The sequence below is a fragment of the Diuraphis noxia genome, unplaced genomic scaffold (genome assembly GCF_037042655.1).
Source record: "Diuraphis noxia isolate RWA-SAM2 unplaced genomic scaffold, SU_Dnox_SAM2 contig0001, whole genome shotgun sequence".
NCBI lineage: Eukaryota > Metazoa > Arthropoda > Insecta > Hemiptera > Aphididae > Diuraphis > Diuraphis noxia.
The window spans coordinates 20,386,800-20,410,484 of NW_028301711.1; the positions used below are offsets into that span (position 1 = coordinate 20,386,800).

Sequence of the window (23,685 nt, forward strand, 5' to 3'; positions counted from 1 at the left end):
TATGTACCAATAGAATAGTATGTAAATCAATGTTATAAATGTTATAAATATATTAAAATAATACGACATTGTAATCTGTGTCATTAATGTCTAGCTGCTCTTTTTAAAAATGGCGGCTACCGGCTTCAAATCTCCCCATTACCGATAATAGCTGCAGTTAGCAATTTAGTAATATAGGTATTATCTTTATCTGTGCTGAACAGAATCCAATGGAAAATAATATAATTATATTGTATACTATAGGTATACCTAGGGTAGGTATACCGGGTATAACGGAAGTACCTATAAAATACTTTTATGAATGATAAATAGTTTTGGATTTAGTTTTAAGTCAGAAAATTCTCAGGGAGAATATTTTGAAAAATATCTTCATCTTACAAACTTAAAACATGGCAAAACCTGTTTTTCGTGGATAATTATGAGACAACTCTCATGCTCTAGTTCAAGCTAACCAACCAAATTTTCACACTTTAAAAAGGAGATAACTTACTGTAGCGCAACGTTGTTTTAATTTTTTATACGTCATAACTAAAAAAAAAAGTTAAATTTTAATGAATTTTTAACTCACAATAAATTGCAAATTAGATTAATACATTTAATTAGAATAAATATAGTTTTAAGAATAGTATAATGTAAATTATGTATAAAGCTAATGGCCCATGTCGCCGAAGCTATAAAGATCAATAAAAAAAAAATTGCAAATTTTCATGATTTTTATATATTTTGTCAAAATTCGAACTTTCAATGCTTACTAAAAATGAGAACGTATGTATTTAAAATACTATCCTACTTTGGGAACTATTTTCAACCTTGTATTACATTTTCAAGTTTTTGACCCAACCAATAAAATTGTATTGACATTTTTAGAATACAAAACTAGAAAAATGGAAAATTTCAAATATCTTGGAATAAATTAAAAATATTTGAAATATTTTGAAAATTTTATCAAGTACAGAAAATGCCAACATAAACATTAAGTGAAAATTTCATGTATCTACGGTAATTTGTTTTAGAGTTACACCATAATATCTAAAATAGATTTTCTCAAAAACCTGTAATTTTATTTACGAATTTTGCATAACTGTTCCCGTTTCTTAAATTTTTGTTTTTTTGTTTTTACCGATGCTTTTGAAAACTAATGGGAATTTTGACACACAATACATTATAAAATTATAAAATCAATACATTCATATATCCGCTTAAAATCTAAGATTTTAAATTTCAAATGTCTCCAAAATCTAAATGATAAAAAACTTTAGAAAATAGCATTTGTTGAGATTTCATATATTTAGTGTAATTTTGAGTTTCACTAGAAAATTATTATAGTATTATCTAGTACCAAATAAATACACTTTCATGCCAGAAAAGATAATGTTAAAGAAAATCGAACCATTTCTATTGGCCCAAAAGGCGGCGAAAGGCTAAAAAAAATAAAGAAAAAACAGACGGTTGTAATTTTTACACACAGAATAATATGAAAAAAAAGTAAAAAATGCCAACGGCACGTAGTGTTCCCAAGCGGTCACCCATCCAAGTACTAACTACGCCCGACGTTGCTTAACTTCAGTGATCGGACGAGAACTGGTGTATTCAACGTGGTATGGTCGTTGGCAACATCTCTGACGAAAACAATAAAATTTGAATCAATAATTTATTTACTTTAAGAATTTTAGTACGTATTTTTTTGTTCTGAAAACTCGTAAATTTTTAATAATAATTAATATAGAACATAGAAATTGGTGTATATTCAAATGTCTACATTAATATGCACCTAATGAATTTTTAAATATATATATATATATATAAAAATCGTACCTATGAATTTCAATATTTATCAGCTGCTATTGGGTTAGGTACCTATAACACATAGAGTAAGTATTACTATTAATATATATAAATGTATAATATTATATAATATAGTATTGTTTATTTATTATTACTCTATGGTATATAACAATACCTACGCTGTCAACAATATTGTCAAGAGTTAAATCAACACCATGAACATATACATAATATATAATATACTGTTAACAACACTATACCTATAATAGTATTTCTATGTGTAAAATATACCTATTAAACATATTATTTTCATGTCACTGCATTTACACACTTTAATAATCTAAATAATATCATTACATTCAGCTGTGATATTACACGCTCATCACTACGTACATTGATTTTCGTGAAATTATATTTAATTTATGAGGAAAAAATTACCTATATTATCTTAAAGTCTATGATAGTAGGTAATACATTTACAGCAAGAGAAAAATGTTGTATATTGATTTATTGTATCCAGTACTATAATAAATAATAAATAAATAACGACCAATATTGAGGCCCGATTGATAAGACAAGTGCTAAACTAATCCATAATAATATAAAACTATATTTTATACCTAATTTATAGGGATTAACGTATAATAGTAGTTCGTAAAGTTTGAGTTGATTTAATAAGCCATTAATTATTATCGATATATTCTTCAATCATATTTTCTAATATCATCTGTCTATAACCAAATTTAAAAATAAAACTAAATATTTTTCATGATTAAATGTTTAAATGAAAATATTTCAAAAAGAGCGTAGAAGTCTCATATTTTAAAAAATTTCATAATATTCAGAACCTCAATTGCATACCTACAAGGAGAAAAATATTTTAGTTATTACTACAAGAAGGATAACATAAAAAACGTTTTGACTGCAGTTTTGTGTCGCACCTACAAATATTGTAATACAATTTAAATAATATTATACCTACTGAGTTGTGTCATTACGCGTACACACAATAATTTAATGCAAGAATCGTTTGTACAATATTTATTTATTATGTATTATCTAGTTATCTACCATCTTTCCAACAACTAAACCGTAGACAGAGCACGAGTTTTGTGCAAATAATTTTATAAATGCAATTAAAAAAAAAAAGCGGGTAAGTCGTGGATGTCGCTTTGCTGTACTGTAGGTTACTGTAATGGATGGGATTAAATTTGAATGCAATGATAGGTATCATTGTATACGAAAAACGATTCTGAACGGAGATGATTTGTCATTCTATTTAAATATTGTCATATATTCTATTTTGAAACAAAAATTTTATTTTTCAATTAAGACGCATTTTGCATATGGCATGGTTAATCAATTAGTGTAGTTATCATAATTCATAATACTTTATATTATCATAGATATACATGTACCTGGTTTGAGGATAAATCGTTATCATTACGCGATTTCATAAAAATTTAAAACTCAAACGCTCAAAACATTTTTCCTATAATGACACTTCAAATTTTCTCTATAGCTAATTGAAGCAAAACTTATGGAAAACTTAGTGTTAAATTTTATAACCTTAGATATAAATACAAACAATATTATGAATTTTGAACTACAAAATAATTTGCAAATATTCTTGGTTTTGACGAATTTTTGTCAATATTTGAAATTCAAATGCTAATTAAAATTTAATTTGAATTTCCGGTGGACATTTTTTTTGTGATAAAGATTGACAAATTTGTAAGGAATCTTGTATTAAATTTTCAAATCTTAGGTATAAAAGGAAAATTTTTTATGAATTTCTAGAATAAAATAATTTACGAATTTTCGTGATTTTTACGTATGTTGTCAAAATTAAAATTTGAATGCATGTAAAAAAAAAATTTGGCTATATATTTCTTTTATTTTTCAACTGCTATTGCAAAACTATATTATGAGCCTTGTATTAAATTCTCAAATCTTAGAATTAAAAAGAAAAACTTTTATGAATTTCTATCTAAGATAATTTGAACATTGCCGTATATTTTATGTATTTAATCAAATTTTGAACTGTAAATTCTTATAAAAAAAATTTGTGACTATATCTTTCTTTTATTTTTCAACTGCTATTGTAAAAATATGTTAGGAGCCTTGTATTAAATTTTTAAATCTTAGGTATAAAAGGAAAATACTTGATGAATTTCTAGTCTAAAATTATTTGCGAATTTTCGTGATTTTTATGTATTTTGTAAAAATTCAGACTTTGAATGCTTTAAAAAAAAAATGTATTCATGTATATTTCTTTTATTTTTCAACTGATATTGTAAAAATATGTTAGGAGCCTTGTATTAAATTTTCAAATCTTAGATCTAAAAAGAAAAATTTTTATGAATTTCTATCTAAGATAATTTGAACATTGCCGTAATTTTTACGTATTAAGTCAATATTTGAACTTCAAATACTAATAAAATAAAATTGTGCCTATGTATTTTTATAAATTTTTAATTACTATAAGAATAACTAATGAGGAACTTTGTATTAAATTTTCAAGTATTTTGATAGTGCCAAAAAAATTTTATCGACACTTCAAAAAAAAATTTTCAGACAAATTGAAAATTTCAGTCGTCTATAAATATCTCAAAAAAAGTCAAAATATTTTGAAAATTAAATCATGTAAAGAAAATGCTAATCTAAATAACTGATAAAATTTTCAAGTATCTAGGACTTATACTTTTTGAATAATAACAAATATTTAAAATCGTTTCAGGATAAATCGTTATCGTTACGCTATTTCGTAAAAATTTAAAATTCAAACGCACTTAAAATTTTTTCTATAATGATACTTTGAGTTTTCTCTATAGCTACTTGAAGGAAAACTTATGGAGAACTTAGTGTTGTATTTTTAATCCTTAGTTATAAACGCAAAAAATTTTATGATTTTTCAACTTCAAAATTACTTGCAAATTTTCGCGTTTTCGACAGATTTCGTAAAATTTTGAACTATAAAAGCTTATTAAAAAAAATTGTGACTTACGATTTTTAATTTTTTTTAGCTACAGTAAGAAAAACTCATAAGGAACCTTGTATTAAATTTTCAAGTTTTTTTGGTCGTCCAACATTTTTTTACCGACACTTCAAAAAAAAATTCTCATAAAAATTGAAAATTTTAAATTTTAAAAGTGTAAATTTCAGTGGTCTATAAATAACTCAAAAAAAGTCAAAAATTTTTGAAAATTAAACGGTATATAGAGATCACTAACATAAACATTTGGTGAAAATTTCAAGTATTTAAAGTGATTATTTTTTGAATTACAACCATATAAAAAAATCGATTTGGTCGAAAACTGATTTTGCGTAAAAATTCCCGTTTTTCTGTCATTTTTATTTTGTTTTTCTCGATTTTTTTGAAAACTGTTGGAAAATGTTTACTTTTGACCTCTATAATGCACCAAGGATCTTCAATTTTACATCGGAAACCACCCCCAAAGTTTGAAATCGAAGCATTATTTCGACTAGTTATGCTGTACACAGACACAAAAAAAAAAAAAAAAAAAAACACAGATCATTGTAAAATCAATACATTCATCACTTCGTTCAGAATCTAAAAGCCGGTAAGTGGGCATCGATCTGCTGTACATTAGGGGGTGGGGTGGACCTCTGACTAAGGTAGGTTAAATTTGAATGCAATGATAGGTATCATTGTATACGAAAAACGATTCTGAATGGAGATGGTTTATCTGTCTAGGGTATATTATAGATTAAATTTTCATATCTTAGATTCAAGGCTGGGCATTAACGAGTCAAAAAGTTAAAGTTATGTTAAAAAGTTAAGTTACTTTTAACTAAGTTATTTAACGAGTTACTTTTATTTTCAGGAGTAACTTCCAGCTTAACGAGTTTCTTTTTTTTTAAACAACTTCTAACTTAACGAGTTAATTTATTAATTTTTCCTAATATAAATTTCATATATTTAAAATTATATTTTGATTTTTATAACTTATTGATATTATATATTATAGGTATATGTATATTATATATATAAAAATAATAATTGTGGGAATAACCAAATACTTTACGATATGAATGTGAGTATTTTGCATTATTTCTATATTTGAAATTTCAATAGATATTAGAATAACGTGTATAAGTACAACTATCTACCTATACAAAATTTGGGAAACGATTTACGAGTAATAATAATAGTAGTAGATAATAATATTTTATTTTATTTTGCTTATTCGCAGAAAATATGTATATATATATATATATATATATATATTATATATTATTATAAAACAAAAATGTTATAGGACCATAATAGGGGTAATCATTATTTTGAGAAAAGAAAAACATATTATTTAATTTCCTTGTATACAGAGATAATATACTCTTACTAATTTAATAGTTGTTATATTTAATTTCACATATTAAATTACAAGTACATGGATAACTTGGCCTGCAGAGCAAATAATTAAATTTAAACCCAATGGTCTAATGTATTTAGGTACTATAAATAAATGAACAAACTAGCCACACAGTAGGTCGATTATTATTAATATTATTTTATATTTATAAAATGGTAATGATTAATAGAATAAATAAAATAAAATTTTTAAGTTAATCCATCATTTTGGAAAACGTGTATAGGTAAAAAAATACGTTGAAATAATTTATTTGTTTTGTTAGATTTTATAATTGATTGAAGTATGTAAGTAGTACTTACTAAGTACCTACTGTAATTAATACAATTACATAAGTTTATTGAAAATAATTAGACTTCCATTATATTGTGTTATTTGTTAAGCTTTGATAAAAATGTATGATAATTTATTGTACATGAAAAAAGAAAATTAACTTATTTTTAACTAAGTTAAGTTACTTTTTTTTCAAATTAACTTTTAACTTTTAACGAGTTAAATAAATAAGAAAACTAACTTTTAACTTTAAACTTAACTTACATTTTTCTGTATTAATTTAACTTAACGAGTTAAAATAATTTGTTAACTTGCCCAGTTAACTTTAAATCTAAGTAAAAAGATAATTTTTTATGAATTTCTAGCTTAAAATAATTTGCGAATTTTCGTGATTTTTACGTATTTTGTCAAAATTCAAACTTTGAATGCTTTAAAACTAAAATTATGCATAAACATTTTTTGTGTTTTTCAACTGCTATTGTAAAAATATTTTAGGAGCCTTGTATTAAATTTTAAAATCTTAGGTATAAAAGGAACATTTTTTATGAATTTCTAGAATAAAATAATTTACGAATTTTCGTGATTTTTACGTATGTTGTCAAAATTTAAATTTAAATGATTGTAAAAAAAAATGTGACTATACATTTCTTTTTTTTTCAACTGCTATTGTAAAAACATTTTAGGAGTCTTGTATTAAATTTTAAAATCTTAGATCTAAAAAGAAAAACTTTTATGAATTTCTATCTAAGATAATTTGAAAATTGCCGTAATTTTTAATTATTAAGTCAATATTTGAACTTCAAATGCTTATAAAAAAAATTGCGCCTATGAATTCATATAATTTTTTTATCACTATAAGAATCACTTATGAGAAACTTTGTATTAAATTTTCAAGTATTTTGATAGGGCCAAAAAAAAAGTTATCGACACTTCAAAAAAAAATCTTCATAAAAATTGAAAATTTCAGTTGTCTATAAATACCTCAAAAAAAGTCAAAATATTTTGAAAATTAAATCATGTAAAGAAAATGCCAATCTAAATAACTGGTAAAACTTTTCAAGTATCTATGTGTTATACTTTTTGAATAATAACAAATGTTTAAAATCGTTTGAGGATAAATCGTTATCGTTACGCTATTTGGTATAAATTTAAAATTCAAACGCACTTAAAATTTTTCTTATAATAATGCTTCGAGTTTTCTCTATAGCTACTTGAAGGAAAACTTATGTTAAACTTAGTGATGTATTTTTAATCCTTAGTTATAAACACAACAAATTTTATGATTTTTCAACTTCAAAATTACTTGCAAATTTTCGCGTTTTCGATAGATTTCGTAGAAATTTGAAATATAATCGCTTATAAGGAAAAATGGTGACTTACGATTTTTAATTTTTTTTAGCTAAAATAAGAACAACTCATAAGGAACCCTGTATAAAATTTTCAAGTTTTTTTGGTCGTCCAACATTTTTTTACCGGCACTTCAAAAAAAAATTCTCATAAAAATTGAAAATTTCAGTGGTCTATAAATAACTCAAAAAAAGTCAAAATTTTTTGAAAATTAAACTGTATATAGATAACACTAACATAAGCATTTGGTGAAAATTTCAAGTATTTACAGTGATCAGTTTTTGAATTACAACCATAAAAAAAATCGATTTGGTCGTAAATTGGTTTTGCGTAAAAATTCCCGTTTTTCTGTCATTTTTTTTTTGTTTTTCTCGATTTTTTTGAAAACTGTTAGAAAATTTTTTTTTTTTGACCTGTATAATGCACCAAGGATATTCACTTTTACATCGGAAACCACCCCCAAAGTTTGAAATCGAAGCATTATTTCGACTAGCTATGCTGTACACAGACACACACAAAAAAAAACACACATCATTGTAAAATCAATACATTCATCACTTCGTTCAGAATCTAAAACACACATCATTGTTAAATCATTACATTCATCACTTCGTTCAGAATCGAAAAAGTCAATATTGGTGAGTGTCATTACTGCGGAGACTTCTCAGATCAGGTCGTATAGTTTGTTAATACATTTTTGTTATTGTTTTAATTGTGTAAGTGTCAAATGATTATTAACATTAATTTATATGCATGCTCTAACCACGTAAGCATAATATTGTGCCCCTAAGGTATAGATTGTTTTTTTTTTCAAATAAAATAAAAATACATTATATATTATCTGGCGTACTATTATCTGGCGTACAATCATACGTGTCATTGGCATGACCACGGGTCATGTCTGTCGTGCACAGGCATGGCCTGCAAATTTTATCAAACTTACATTGTACATTTTGATGCATAATATGAACCTTTTTTTCTCACTTTCTAATTTCATATTAAATTTTTTGTTTTTCATCATGTGTATGATTCAGGTTCATATCCCCAAACGCTAACAGACATTTTTATTTTTTATATTTTTTTTAGGAGGGGAGGATTGGTAGTTTCCCCATCCCCTAGATATGCTACCGTTGTGCATGACCTACGAATGAGTTCTGGACACACCTATGCTACGCGTCTATACTCATTATAATTTATAATAATTGTACAGATGTTTCAAAACGTATAATATTATTAAACGTAATGCACGATGTACATTGAGGATATTGTATCCTTGGCTGTATGTTAGTTTTGGACTTATTTATTAAGTATCTATATTATGGTGGTCGGCACGTTTTTCATATTGAATATTTCCATACTACATAAAGTGTTCTCGAAAATCAAATTGTTCAAATCGATCCGTTAAAATTATACTGCTTTCGAGAAATGTCACGTCCCCCGAGCAACGAATTGGAAAAATTGGACTCTAAGACTTGAAATAAACACTCATCCAGCAGGTATTTAATTATTTTTTTTTTTTTTTTTTTTATTTAAAATTAAGCCCCAACAACAAAGATTATTGGCTGAAGTGTATTTAATTATGTATTTACCCAAACAGGCCAAATGTTGGTTTGATACACCCGAACGGTCTACAAAAATTTGTATAGGTAGTTATCATTGCTTACAGAAAATAAAATAGTTATTTTGATTAGATATAATTAATTATTGATGTATCGGCAATTTAATATGTTTTAAATATCAAAAATATAAATATTATATTATGCTTTTAGTTTTGTTTTATTTAAATAATATCATAGTCCATAGTATTTTAGCTATTATATAATATGCCTAGTAGAAGAGGTCGCCGAGATGGTAAATTAGGTCACCCAATCTATATAGCTAATATAAAGACGTTAGTAGTCGTTTAAATCTAAATTCCTAGAGATATAAGTTTGCATTAGGTATATATAGTGATATAAAATTATAAGACGACGACTCAGAATCTAAAGAATGTTAAATCGATTTTTTCAAAATTCACATTTTGATAAACGCCAGCTCATTGATTCAAAGCTCTATATAATTCAAAGTTACATCCAACTTAGCTTGTGGGTCCAATCAGGCCCGCAACATCAAATTTTGGATCCCTAAACAATATTATTTAGCATAAAAAAGTATTTCTGTCAACATTTCAACATTTCAAAAATTACAAATTCATTTCAGCAGACCCCTAAAACAGCTAAATTTCATGTCCAAAAAATAAAATAAAAAATATTAGTCAACATTTTTAGAATAATTTAAATCCTTTCTTGGTAAGTATTGGGGTCAGGATTGGTGGGACAACTACATTAAACAACCATTTACTCTAGAAAAATGATTGAAATATTGTGATTTTTAAAAAGTTTTCCGAAGTTAGGTACATAGCCATTAAAAAATTATATTTACTATATAATATTCAATAGTTTTATAATTGGCGTTCAATTTCCGATAGTTAAAAGTAGTTATACTGCAAGTTCCTATTATATACAGTATAATTTTGGTATAATTTCGATATATTAAAAGCAAAAAAAAAATAATAATAATAATAAAAACCGTAGTGTAACATCTGTATATATTCCACGTACCTACGATCGGGCGCTCAAGGAAAACGAAGTCACAGGAATATTTGAGTTCGCAAAAAAAAAGGATTTTATAGCCTGCCGCTATATCCTGCAGTGCATACAAATTTTTTTAAATTTTTATTGATCATAAGCCCACGCAGCTATGACCATTAGCTGTCAGGGGGAAATGGGGTAAAGAGGAAAACGGTTGGTTTCGAACACGTAATGTATGTGTGGCAAGGACTTGTTGATAAAAACCCGAGTGGTCACCCAACCAAAGCGTTTGCGCGATTTACTACGTCTCACCACGACCCATATTTTATTTATTATTTTTTTTTTGTATTTATTCATTGAAACAACTTCTAGGTCTTTGTCAATGCTTATCACAAGTGGGTAGTAGGGAGATCATGTGATCTATTTATCTATGTATATATCATTATATTCATGATACTACCCCCCTTCTCTAAGAGGCTCATGTGCGGTCTTCACTCCCAGTGGAGTGGGACCTAGTTGGAAACCGGATGACACAATCGGACGACAGCGTGGGGATTTGGTGATCACGTAGAACCATATAAATTTTTTTTTGCACTTTGCTATGAATCGAACCGATGACTGTCCGAGTCGTAGTCAACTGCGTGACCACTGCACCACTCCTGCCCCTGAACGACCCATATAAGTTTATTATGTATACCATATTATACATACATTACCTATAGGTAGTATATTATTATAGTGTTGACGTCGCGCGTCGGCGTTGAATATTTTAAACTTTAACACGTTTTATATATATGTCGCATGACGGGCGCACGTCACACGACCTAATGTAGGCACCATATATATATATAATACCTATGACATTTTATATGTGACAATAATTATTATCAGGAGTAGATATAATAATATATGACCTCCAGCGAGGGCATACGTGTGGTTATAGACGTGAGTAATGCCTGTGTATTATTAATTCGCCCCTCAAAGGTTAATAATTTTATTGAACTCGGTGAATTAAAAATTAAAAAAGATTAAAGTGAACAGAGTAGTTCATCAAGCTTGCTCACCCCAAATTCCACATTAATTTATTCATTCAAATTCTTATTCCCGAATCTTTAAATATGATTAAAAATCATTAAATTATTTTAATTTTTTTTTTTTTTTTTAAACTTTTTAATTAGTGGAGTAAAGATACAAACTTATATGTTTCAATTGATAACCTTCATTTTATGCGATGTGAATAATTTTTCACAAAAACGTTTCTAAAACCGTTGACGTATCAAAATCAAATTTAAACGGGTTGTTTTTTTAACTGTATAAGTATCATTAAAAACTTATTTCATAAAAGGAACTGAATATTATAAATATTGCATTTAATATCACATATATTTTTTATATTTGTTAAATCATTTTAAGGACTATACAATATTTTTCTTAGAATAAATGTGAAAATATTATTAAAATATTCGACAAAATTATCTACTTAATAATTAACAGAAAAAAGGTAGGGGTTTTTTTATTTGAAAAACAGAAGTTTGTATCACCCCAAGACTTTCACTCCATAAGTTGTACGAGAAATCTCAAGAATTTGAAGGAAAAAATGGTACCTACCTATATTTAAGAAAATTTAAAAATCATAATATTGTAATATTGTTATAAGCTAATCGTTAATGGTGAAAAAATGGGGTGAACATGCATGATGAGTAAGTATATGTTTTTCTTTTCTCTTAACGCGATCATATACTTACCAAGGGAAATTTTTTTTGAAGACAAAAATATTTGTTTTTTACGGAGTGAAAATCTTAAACGTAATTCAGCTGCTAATAAGCAGGTTAATTAAATTGTTAAATAATTAAATCCTTAAATGTATTAAATTATCCAAGACGAATAATTAGTAACATTATACAACACTTCGATCAGTGAGCATACAAATCCAATACATATCATTATGTCTATTCGGGTTAACCCCAGCAGGTGATTATAGCATTTAAATATGTACCTGTTGCTCTCACATATTACATACACGATTACTATACTTACCCGTAAAATAGGGAAAGTATATATTATATGTAAAAAAATGAAAAAAATGCGTACCTATCATAAAAGAATAAAATATTTATTATAAGCGGCGTTAAATGTAATTAGTTTAAAAAAATAGTATTACCATAATCGGTAGTCTTTAACAGTGGTGCATAGAGGTATTTTAAGAGCACATACCTACAGTTAAAAAAAGTTAGTCACCCACCCACCCAATTTTTTATTTATAAAAATATTTTCACTGTCGTTCAAAGAAATTAATTATTATAGACTATAGTTTATGTTATAAATTTATAAACTTTCATGTGAAACCTGTAGTAATATACCCCCTCAAGATCACATGCAGTTACATTACTTGCTAACTTGCCTGGAAGCAACTGGTCTTCAAAAACGTCCGAGGAAAAAATGCCGAAAATCAAGAATATTTACAGTGGAAATGTCCGAAACCAATAAAATGTCTCCGCGGTAAAATTAAAAAAAAAAAAAAATTATAAAAATATTAGAGTGTCGAAATAGAATAAAATAGGAATACTCTGTAATATTAGTCATATTAACTATTGTAAAACATCTTGTACGTTGTCTGCTGTAAGCCTGTAGGGGGGGGGGCTCATTAGTATAAAAATTATACTTTTTAGGACAACTGATATACGTAGTCCGTTTTTTTTATGATAGTACGAATCGATGAAATTTGGAACTCTAAAAATATAAACGCTTTTCTTACGGGTGATTGTTTTATGACAATTTTGAAATTATTCAGTACCAACATCAATATCGATTTTTTTCAAACTATTACAATTATTTATTTTTTGATGGCAGAATAACAGTGATTATTTTTTGACAGTGTATACAGTTGGTGGCTGAATCATCAATTTTAGTTCACTGTGTAGACACCGTATGAATTATAAATTACGCGTAATTTTTCATTAAATAGTTTTAGTTGAAACTACGGGCGTATATCGATTGCGCCCGACACTGTCCATCCCCCCTTCCCCATTGTATATGCATTTTAAAACGTATAGTCTATTTAGAAAATAATTGTAGTTGTATAGATCAAAATTAAAGTGTATAGGTAACTACTTTTGATAATATTTGGACACAGACTGCGTCTATAAATTCTAACTGAAATCTTATCTTAATATCTCTAAGACTATATACCTACTATAGTATATTAAGTTGGTTCGGTTCGGTTCGGTTCCGCTTGTTAAAATGTAGGTTTCCCTTGTTACTTATCGCATAGTTGCTAATCAGTATCGATCTAGATAACGAAATTGCTCCACGTGTATAAGGTGCCACACACTCGCACACTTGTATTAGGATCTTAATTACAATTCGTTACATTTTTACAAAGAACTTTTCAATAATTTTGAGTGAACGAAAAAATAATCTGATTTTGTATAATAATAGTAAATATTATAAAAAAGATTGTGTGAAGTATTTAGATGCTTTTAAATGGCAGTGTATACTGTATTACTGTATATACACAAAAAGTGCACCGCGAAAATTTATGTGGATCTGCTTCTAAAGAACATTTTGAAAGATGAAAGTATATATAATGTCAACCATCATGATGAAACTGCATCAAGTATATCAAAAAAATCATTTTCTAATAGACTTATACGACAATCGGAAGACGAATTGGAAAGGCCTTCAAAAATCATCAATAGAGGCATTTTAACTAATCCAGAACTATCACAAACGTTTACAGGTATAGATATTAATAATATTTATCAATGTTTATACCGCTCTCGTAGATCATCATATCCGAAACTCCCAACAAATATTACAGAAGTAATTAACGTAATGAACGAGGGTCAAATTAAAACTGTCTAGGATAAAAACTTTATTCTTGTTGTTGATTCAGTACCTAAACAAAATTATATGTTTTCGACAGAATGGAATTTAAAATTACTATGTTCAGTTGACAAAATATTTGTGGATGATACTTTTACCTACTTTGCAAAATATTTTCTTCAGCTTTTTACTATATTCAAGAACGGACATTAAATTCCACTCGTATACTTTTTACTACCAAACAAATGTAAAGACACATATGCACGATCTTTTGGATATGTGGTTGAAAAATGTTCGGAAATTAACTTATTATTCACACGGAAATTAGTTTCCGAATTTCCGATTTTGAAGAAGCTATAATATACATATTGGTGCAAAAAAAATATGGCCAGAAATACGGATCGTTGGTTGCAGATTTCATTTAACACAAAATTGGTGGAAACACATTCAAAGTCTTGGTAAATATAAATTCAAATACACATACAATAATATTATTTTTGTATTATCTATTATTAATATTTATTTATTTATAATTTTTATTTTTTAGGCTTATCAAAAGAACATAAAGATGCATCAAGTGAAATAGGTAATTGGCTAAAATGAGTATTCGGATTACCATTATTAAATCCAGAGAAAGTAAGCTATTGCTTTACGACAGATTTGATGTCAATTTCTCCAAATGATGAAAAGGTAGTTAAGTTCTGTGATTATTTAGTTCAATATTATATTGATGAAGATGCAAAATTCAATCCACGTATTTGGGCATCAAGAGAAATAACATCGGAACGTATTACCAATAGCTGTGAGTCTTTCCACTCAAAATTAAATTCACAATTCACAAAAGGTCATCCCAACATTTTCATATATTCAACGATGTTTTAAATAAAACAATACAAACTGACAGTTACATACATATAAACGGAATAAACATACAAAACACTAGCAAAAATGGTGCTTTTAACAAAAAAAAGAATGTATTGAAAATTTATCTAATGATTTGAACGATAATAAAATGTCTAAGTTCACTTATTTAAAACACGTGTCAAAATATTATCAAAAATAGTTACCTATATACATTTGTATATATGACTGTATTTTCATTGTATTTTTTTTATAAATAATTTATAATTTTAAATTAGGTTACAAGTCTATCATTTTTTAAGTGAAATACAAGTAATGATTTTTTTATGGAATTTAGGCTAGGATCATGTTACGCGTTTTGTCGGTCAGTCTCTTCCCGGTGGTTTAAAAAAGTTCCGTATATCGGTCTAGTCTGGCCGCGATAACGTATTAATAATTATTTTTGTCGAAAAATAATTGGTATCATTCCATGTTACATTTTATTACATGATTGTTTATGAGCAAAGCACTAAGTTCATACAAGATATACGTGCGCGTGTAATGTGTATAATAGGTAATATTTTGTTATCGTAATATCGTTGCTATCTACTTTGAATCATGAGATTTGACATAATGATAAATATTATATACCAACTAAACTAATCTACAAATAACCGATCTCAACTATGACTCAACTATATTTATAATCACTTTGCTGTAAAACAGGTATCAAGTCACGTGGTGTGCATTTTCAAGTATTAATATTTTACTCACTCTTAACTCACTTTTGAAAATTAAAATATCTTAAAAAACTAACGAGGAAACACAGATAATGTTCTTACCTAAAACTTTTTATAATACGAGTTGGTCAATCCCACTAATCTACTAACATCAAAACTACACCATGCACTACTGAAATTGGCGAACGAAAGCTTGCACTGTCGTCCTTTTAAAGTAATTAATTTTACAACATCACGGTAGGTTAGTAATTAATTTTAGCCAAAAACATTGCATTAAAAAATTTCATTGCAGTGTGATATGTTATTAATATACGTAATACAATGTTCAAGTCGCCACAAATAGTATTTTTGAATACCAACAAAATAAATAAAATCGTTATTATTTGTTTAAATAATATTGAACTTTGTCCAAATTTAAAATTCAAGTTTCTTAAAAAAAACAAAGTACTTACTTTAATACTTCATAGATTTTCGGTTTCAGTAATAAATACTTATGTGAAACTTAATATTAAAAATGTATATGCGAATTTTCTAGATTTTGGCAAATGTAATAATTAACAAAAAAACACAATTTTATCTGTGTTTTTAGTAGTGATGGGTTAAACCTGATTTTTTTAGTGTCGAATTGAATATTGTCAATGTATTGTGAACCCAAACCGAACCGAACTTTAAAAAAAATTTTGTTGAACTAAAACTCGAATTCAGCATTTTATTTCATTCTATACTATACCTAATTGTAATCATATAAAAATAGTGGTTAATATATATATATATATAGAGAGAGAGATTGATACTTTTATGATAGTTATATTTTAATTACTATAAAGTAAAGAAAATTAATTTTAGATATCGTTTGATTGAGAATTTGAGAATATTTACAATTTTGATTTTCTAACCAAATCAAACATCAATAATTCGATTCGGTTCAGTTCGACTCATCGCTAATTTTTAGTACATATGAATTGCAAGAAAAAAACTTTTCGAGAAACTATTGTATTAAATTTTCTAGCTTTTTGACCGAAAATAAGATAATTTTTATCAATAAGTAGTAAGTACTAATACTAGAAAATTTTTGTGAATTTGATATTCGTATAGCAATGGCACGCACAAAAAGAATCAAAATATTTTGATGTCTCCAAAAAATATCAAGAAATCGAATTCATTTGTTATAAAAATCTAATATAAAATAAGATGAAATTTCTAACCAAATAATAATAATCCAAACCCCATTGTAGTATACACTAAGCCCGCGGAATGAACTATAGACCAGCACAAGTCGTGTATGCGCCCACCGATTTTACGGCTCAATAATATTTGGAACCCTTGTAATGTCCAGATTGAAATAAAATAAATTGACCGTTTTCAGAGTCCTAATATATACGTATAGTTTCTGTCTACGGTTACTAGCTGAAAATCGATTACCCTCAGTATTATAACGAAACTGCCATCCTTGATGGAAGCTCTTAATAATCTCAGTTCTCCCGCGCGTGAACAAGTGACTAAGGTTGGATTAATACCTATTAGTAAATAATTACTGTACGCAGATATTGCAGATTCATCTCCACTAGCTCGACCACATTTTATATTAATGTCCACGCGCGAGTTCCAATGACGCGTACTAGATCCGTGGAGACCTTCCACATTACGATTTATTGCCATTAAAATGTTCTTGGTGACGATCCCTATATATATGTATTATATATATATAACTGCTTGATCTGAACTTTATACCTACTGCAATCGCTAAATAATAATATGGAGTCAACTCAATACAACGGTAATGTCGCAATAACGAATAAAACTGTAGTTCCCTTGAAAATCTCGTGATATGACGAAAAATTAAATGTCTTTTTGTCCCATAAATAAATTTTTTTTGGTCAAACTTCTCGCAATGTAAACAAATCGAGAACCACTGCAGCCCTAGACTTTTTTTTTTTTTACTTTTTCCATTAAAAACAATAAGGACCTATATCGGCCGGGAACCGTTGATCGATGTGTACCTACCGTAAATCCTGGATATTTTATATTGTGTATTTATTTATCTGACATAATTATGTGTTATAATTAGGGCTCGGATTTATATGTAAATATATATTTTTACTGTGACTTGATAAATTAATTTAGATAAGTAATAAATTCGTTTCAAGGGATTTCCATTGTAATGAACTATATTTTATTTTACACATTTTTACATATTTTGTCATAAGTACATATTTTCACATATTTCTCAATAATTCTATTTTTCCCTATATATTTCGACAATTTACGATTCATTAATAGTTGTATACGATGTATACGATTTCCCATGTTTCAAAAAGTACGTAAACAAAATAATACCAATTACCAAAACAGCGTATTACATAAAAATCCTGGTTTAGACTGCCTAAAATTAATTAGAGATACACATTGCGAAATGAGTGGGGTAATATTTCCGGCTGAATTCACTGCTTTGGACATTGCAAATATGAAATTTGCACCCATTACCTCGGTGGAAGTCGAGCGCTCCTTCAGTCGGTACAAATCTGTGTTACGACCAAACCGTAGATCATTTAACTTTAACAATTTGAGCATGTATAATCTCATTGCTTTCAAGATCAAGATCAAGATGAATAATAGTAGTAATAAATAAGTAAATTAAAAAATTATGTGATTTATAAAGCTATTTTTATATTTTTTTCTAATTTTTTTGTATTCCATATTTTCATTTTTTAATCACATATAAAGTGATTTATTATTACATATATATTTACATATTTTGGTTTTTTCAATACATATAAATCCGAGCCCTAGACTTATAATCAATCTTATACAGCACAAAGATAAATCGGCACCTTACATTATAATAATATTATAACTGGACAAAATTTATAAATTACACTCACATATTATAATACAATATCAAAAGCCAGAATTTCGACGGAATGAGATTATAGCTCATTATAATATTATGTACCCACGGGCACTATATAATATAATATACAAAGCTCATGGCAACAATAATATTATGTTATGCGGCAATGTCATATCATATCCGAGCTCATGTCTAATATTGTTATATAATATATTATACGCCAAACGCCCGAGTGATATAATATATAATTTATAAACATTTTACGCACGTGCCGACTTTACGAGACGTCTGCATCGTGTTATAATGACGTTTGCCTGCTGCTTTTATATATACTAAAGTGACGTCGGATTTTGTGTCATTTGAAAATTGCATTTTTTTTTTCAGAACACTTTTTGCGTGAATGCCATTGCTGGGTTTAACCATGTATGTATGCATACCGTACTACTGTAAGCGCTGAACAATAATTGCCGCCTTTCTACAAAACGTTCTTTTAATACTTTGTAATATTTTTATTGAAAAAAACATTCAATATTATGGAATATTTTAGCTTTTGTTTCTAATACAAACTGATTTATGTGATTAATTCAATATTATGTTACAGCCAATTACCTAAGTAGTAATCATATTATAATAATATTAGTGAATTAGGTATTAGCTATTTGCCATCCTTAAACAATTGCAGCTGTAAGCACGTGCTTTAGTCTTTAACGGGAATACGGCACTGATAAGTGTTAACCATTTCCTAGAAATATAGTATAAAACAAATAACAATCATTTTATAATTTTACAAAAATGTTTTGTTTTTTGGATCACCAAAATATGTGTGCCCTCCAAAATTATTGTTCGCTTATTTTAGTTATACAAGACAAGATAGACATAAATACATAATATATTTGGAAACAAATAAATGTATTACGAGTTGATAAACCTTCATACATGGACTAGAGCGATAGAATGCCTACATATAGGACAAAACTTGAAACATATGATATAAAATTATATATATATGACCTAATTAGGAAAAATGGAAAAAAAAGACAGAGACTTTTGCGAATGTGGAAGCGTCCAGAACGAAAAACTACACTTATTGGAATGTCTACGATGGTGCGAAGACTTAATGCGAGTGGACGGACCTTTTCTTCGCAAATCAGTGACGGATTTGATTCATCTAGGGAGCAATATCCATTTGGTCCAAAAATTATACTTTTTATTTTTTACCCATTATTAGAACTATCAAGAAAAAAACATAGCGAGATTATTTCTAGGTTAAATAGTTTGATGTTTAGAAGGGCCATGGCCTCTATGCCCCCCTTCCCCACCCACCTAAACTCCGAGCTGACTAAACTAAAAATTATTAAGTATTCAACTCATTATTTTAAGTAATGCCATACTTACCTATCAACTATATATCCACAAAATGATGTATCAATAATGATAAGTTATTTGCAAAAAAATCTTATAAAATTGACCGTAAATAAAATGTTACCGGTCCCAGTCACGTTCATGAGTAAAATATAATAAATAGGTAAAGCAAATAATGTGCAATCCAGCCACCGTATAAAACCGTATAAATTTAAACATTATATTATTATTATTATTATTATTATTATTGTATCACCCACTGAACAGACTCGTTTTTGACAATACGATGTGGTGATATTATATTGAATGGAATTTGCTGAAAAAATACCGTTTAAATCTACCCGCTTTAAAAAAAAAAATGTCAAGCATCACTGGAAATCGAAATAACATATTGTATAGTCCGTGCCATCTACTACAGCGTACGCAGAATTTTAGTACGGTTAGGGTTTTACCTAATATTAAGCAGATCAGTGGATTTATTTTTTTCATTATTTTTTGCAAAACTGTTTTTTAATAATTAGTTAAAACAAATAATTATAGAATTTATCTCAAATTCATTGTTTTAGTATGGACGTGGTTATAATCGATGATACGTCATGAAATGATGAGTATGGTAGACGTTTAAAAATGTTCTTATATAAGCCGAAATTAAATCGAATCTGTGCTGGTTATCGTTTTTGTTGCCATACTTTTACAATTTATTTTATAACTATACAAAATGAGTAACAATTAATCTAGGTACTCTGTTCTTTATGGATTATGGTGGATAATAAGATTTCATTTAGAAGAATTAAATTTCAGTTGGGTTAAAATCTTAGAAACCTGCCCTTGCAGCGTACGCCACTACGTGACACGTGTTAATGTGTTATTAACGTTATTATTTCATTATTAATATTATAATTATATTTCACAGCACTACACAGAATCTCTACATTAATTCAAAAAACTGTATCCTAGAAAGGTCGAGTCTAAAATTTAAAAGCATTTTTTTATTCCTAAGCCCGAGTTAAGTCCAAACTGGTTTACTAAAAAAATATTATATATTATTTTATTTTTTTAATGACTTACTGCTTATACTCAAACTATCTATTATATTATATTTTTTAAATTACTGCTAGTTCAGACATCAGGACGACGTGGCCCATCTCTTTTCTCTAAAATATTCAACTGATTGAGTATAATAAATTATGATCTAAATCATTTAAACAATTGTTTTATTTAATTTAATTTAAGTTAATTTTTGGTCATGCTCTTTAAAAAAATAAATATATATATGCTTTTTTCGTTAGGTATTTATCTTTTTTTTTTTTTAATCTGAGCACTAGATAATTTATATTATATTAATTATGCAAACTATTCTAATTCCAATTAAAGCCAATCACTGATTAATTTAAATAAATTTAATATTCTTCACTTCTGTGTTATGTTGTGTGAATACTGGCACATCGTCACACACACCCACACAAACATACACTTGTTCTCCAACAATATAGAATGATAACACGCCTTCTGTCAAAACTCATGATATTATGACAAAATATTATCGAGAAAAAAATGTACAAACAATTTAACAGAAAGGATCTGCTTCTACGACAGTGTTATAATATAATGTTTATGACGAAATGACGTTTTTATCGATTTTTTTTTTTTGACAGATTCCATTCCACAAAGACGAAACTTAATATCTATCCGCATAATAGCAATGAGTTGTCGTCTGCAAATGATTTATTATGAACAGAACCGAAAAAAAAACACGCCGTCTGCAGTACTACGTACGTATATAATAGTACCTAATGGTCATATCATGTCATTAGGCACAGTATATAAACATTATTTATATATAAAAAAAATATATATGTATATATGTAGTTATGTATTATATTTCTGATTAGGATGAATTAACGTCGAGCGATTTACAATATTATTATTATCAGTGCTACTTAATAACATTCTCTCTTCAACGTTTTTCTAAAACTTCAAAATATTGTCATCATAACAGGACATACAACGACGTAGGTTAGGTTTGGGTACCATCGTTATTGAATAAACAAAATCCATTTAAGTAATAACTCAAAAATAATTAGTTTTCTGTTGAACATATTTTCTAGCGATAGTAAAATAAGTCACTTTCTTCACGACGCACAAGTGTTATGTAATTGGTACCGAGGTAGATACTTAAATATTGTTTTAAACGATTTTTGAGTTTTAAGTCGTGCCCGCACAATATACGAAACATTAAGACTCGATTATCCGAAAGCAAAATTCTGAATTTCATTTTTCCAGTTACTCATCTTGGAGATTTTGCAATGACGGCTATTATAATACATATAATATGCAAAATATTATATGTTGAGAGTGTCTACTGTCCGAATCTCCTAACTTTTGTCGATTGTGATCTACTGAGAATTATACATATATGTTTTTCCTTTAAGGATTCGAATAAAGTGAGAAAAAAATATGTTTCATCGTTAAGCCACTATCACTAATATTAATATTAATAAGCAATAAACATCTCTGCAGCTTCTTTGAATAATAAAACTAAAATGTAAAAATATTAACTAAAAAAGCAGGTAAGTGGATGTCGCCCTCTGCTGTACAGTAGGTTACAATTGGGTTACTGTAATGGATGGTATTAAATTTGAATTCAATGATATAATATCATTGTATATGAAAAATGATTCTGAGTTGAAACGATTTGTCAGTCTAGGATATGTATAACTATATTAATTATATTCTTATTATTTAAAAAAAAAAAAAAAAATGTAGGTACCTATAAAATAAATTCCAAATTAATCAAATCAGATTCATTATATGCAAACGACTCACTCAGTCGTTCATAGAAGGTATATACAATTTATTATAAAATATTAGTATAATAGTCATTAACGACATGAACTATTAAAATTAGAATATCAATTATATTCTAGAATTTCAAGTACCCACGAAAAATGTTTTTAAATCACAACAATTTAACTAAAATTGTTATTCTTGGATATTTAATATATAATTTCATACAAATTTTAACTTAAAATAACTATAAAATAAACTGTGTTTGTATAATTTTTAGATTTTGTTTATTAAAAAATTAACTACTAAGGTGAAACCCTGTTTTAAATTTTAAATTCTTAGCTAATAAGGTTAAATGTTTTAAACATTTTTAGCAACTTAAGAATTTGTAAATTTTCAATTACCTACAAAAATGTTTTCAAAATTTAAATTTAAAACGGTTATATAAACTTATGGGGAACGTTTTATTACATTTTCAAGTATTTTAGCCCAATGAATAAAATTGTATTGACATTTGTAGGATAAAAATTTTTTTTTTTTTAAACGGAAAATTTCAACTCTCAACTCAATTCAACTCGTTCAGAGTACTTTGATCACTATAACCGGAGACTCGAAAAACAGGTGGAAAATAACGTAAAAACATTTAAATATTAAAATTATATTAATGTAGTATTATTATTTTTTATTTTTAATAATTAAATATTTTTTATTTTTTATAATATACATATAGTAGACTGCACGACGGATGAAAATAAACTTTTTTCTTCCTTTTGTATCTAGAGGACGAAAACAAACTGCGTATAAAGTGTAAAAAATCGGTGATTGTCATGAAGAACAAAAACGGTTTCAAACATGTACGAATGAACGATACTATTATGAAGTATCACTCATTACGTGGGTTACATTAGATA

General features: G+C 27.3%; 1 non-coding gene across 1 annotated transcript; it reads right to left on the minus strand.

Moving 5' to 3' along the window:
* Nucleotides 1-1,493: 1,493 nt before the first annotated feature.
* LOC149060292 (5S ribosomal RNA) lies at nt 1,494-1,612 on the minus strand. The gene has a single exon (XR_016190037.1). It is a non-coding gene; the product is annotated as a 5S ribosomal RNA (ribosomal RNA).
* Between the last annotated feature and the right edge of the window lie 22,073 nt (nt 1,613-23,685).